Source organism: Montipora capricornis, chromosome 4 (genome assembly GCF_036669925.1).
Source record: "Montipora capricornis isolate CH-2021 chromosome 4, ASM3666992v2, whole genome shotgun sequence".
Lineage (NCBI taxonomy): Eukaryota > Metazoa > Cnidaria > Anthozoa > Scleractinia > Acroporidae > Montipora > Montipora capricornis.
The window spans coordinates 28,831,891-28,834,390 of NC_090886.1; the positions used below are offsets into that span (position 1 = coordinate 28,831,891).

Sequence of the window (2,500 nt, forward strand, 5' to 3'; positions counted from 1 at the left end):
AAACGGTGGAAGTCGTCTGCCCTAACCGTGGTATTTGGAAATGAAGGATCAATTTTCCATGCTTCTACCGGGGGGACCTCTGCATATTGCTTGGGGAGAGAAGCGATACCTTTGATAGGCTGGACAGAGGCAAGTTGTACAACAGCTCGCTCCTGGCCATGATTCTCTCTGGTAGGGTGCTGAAAAAGCGATATTGTTGTGCCGTGTAAAGAGCCAGTTGCGGTAGTGGAACTGGGGTTATGATCGATGTTATCTACCGCACTTGTAGTAAACAGGTTCCGTTTAAGGTTGAGAGGACAAACGACGTTCTCTGCTTGAAATTGTGCACTCACCTTGTTTCCCAGTTCACTTGAGATTTCTAGGACTCTGTTATATGAAACAGAAAGTCCAAGGTCGCATAGCTTGTCAACCAATCCTCTTTTTCTGGTTTCTGCATGTAACAGGCTACCTACATACATTGGCAGTGGCGTTTCACGTTCCTTTGCATGATAGTTAGCTTTAGAATCTTTGCGACGTCGCAGCACGGAGTTAAATCTTATAAGCTGTGATACTGTGAGGGCAGCTTGACTTTCTACAATGTTGCTTGATTGAGTCTTAATACTAGTTCCACCCATAATCATCGCAATTAAAGATCGTAAAGACTGCGGGACTGAGGCTTCTTGACAGTTCGTTTCAAATGTACCGTGAAACTGACTATTTTCAAGGTTAAGGAGGTCCTGGCGTACAATATTGGCTGCTTTTGCAATCACCATTGCTTCGCTGTCTGTGTTTTTCTCACTGGCATTCTTTAAAACAACCGCAACGTCTTCCCTGAAAGCAACAAGGACTTCACGGCCATCTTTATATGATGTTAAATCCGGACATTGCTGCATTAATCGCTCCTTAAGACGAGTGCAGTGAACTCGTTGTGAAATGTCAAACCCCATCTGCTCGAGTCTTAATGTATACATTCTTGAAAGCTCGGACAACTTGAACACTGTATTTTCATCTGGATCACTTCTGCATTCTTCAAGGAATGAATCCAATTCTGCCAACGCTATACCTTGGTATATAGAGTCCTCGTCATTTTGTGTGACAGTTTGATTTTTGCATCTTGCTGCTCTCTTGTAGAGGTGTGATAAACACTGAGTATGATATAAAGCATCAAGCGCTACCACGTCTCCTGCACTGAGTTTTCCGAGTAGTGATGTGTCATTAAGAATACTGGCACTTTCTCTTACGCTCCGATCAAGATTAAAAGTAGACGCTCTGTGAAGCTCACCAGAGATTTCCTCGCAGAAGAAGCAGCATTGACTGGTCTTAGTAGTATCTGTGCTCCTCCTGGCTAATTTCTTTCTACTCTCATCATCTTTTACATCAGTATCACTTGCTTTTCTTTTAAATGCTCTCTCAATCTTCAGACCGCTAAACTTATTTCTGCATAATTTATGCCATTTTGCACGCCTTTCACGGAATACCTTTGATAACTTGTCTTTTTGTATATCTAGTGTCAATAGTCGTGTTTTGAAGGGCAAGCAAGCAAGTTCACGAGACCTTTGGACGCTAATACACAATGAATCATACCATGAACCCGCCTCACTTCGCAATGAATCGAAAGGACATCTTAACTTTTCAGAAGAATTTTCCTGGCATAAAACGCACTTGTCCCAGTCGACTTCAGAAACGATTTCGTTTAGAATTTCTTCCGTTTCTGCCATTTTTCCACAGTGTAAGAAGGGCCAGCCTTTAGCGAATCTTAACACGTTCGTGGCTCCCGTGCATGAAATGAAACTGTCTTAATCTCACTCGATCTCGCTATTGTATCTGTAAGTACAATATAAATTATCCAATTTTTGTTTTTGTTTGGCTTATAAATTTCTAACATGTGAAATTCACTTTTAAAAATGTAGAAAATAATGAAATATCTTACCTATATAATATATCAAAGGCTAATGAAAAGCATAGTCAAACACAAACGAGGCAGCACTTGTAGCCGCCACGTTGAATTTTCCTTAGCAGCCGGGCCTTTTCTCGTTCCCATGCCCTCTCATATTTCAGCAGCAAGTCTCTCAAAAATATTTAATACTGACCAACTTGGAGTTTTCATTTCCGAGGATACATGTACATTTACTACTTTGAGCTCGCTGAAGAAAGTTTCCTTTTTAATTCTTCTTCATGGATTGTCCTTGTAACAGGAATCATTTACACAATTTGAAGAATGTTTTCAAGAACTATCTCCATAAAGTGTTTAACTGGTGCTTTATTGAGTTTATCTTGTAAAATTGTCAAGAAAATAGCAACGGGGAGTTATTCAGCCCATTTGTACCCTTTGTTGGGTCTTTAATATGACTAAAACCAAACCGGCCATGATCCCTACCCCCCTTGGGTATACTGTGCCTCCTCCTGCCCATGTTTGGGTGGGGTCCATAGCTGAAAATGATAGTTACAACTTGTGCTTTTACTGTGCCAAGTTTGATGCTTTTACCCCAAAGTGCACAATTCATGTATTTTTTTACACCAT

At 40.9% G+C, this 2,500-nt stretch overlaps 1 protein-coding gene across 4 annotated transcripts in view; it reads right to left on the reverse strand.

The window, feature by feature from the left end:
• LOC138045887 (uncharacterized) overlaps positions 1-2,500 on the reverse strand; it is a 69,610-nt gene that overhangs the window by 2,852 nt on the left and 64,258 nt on the right. The gene's annotated exons all lie outside the window — the stretch shown is intronic.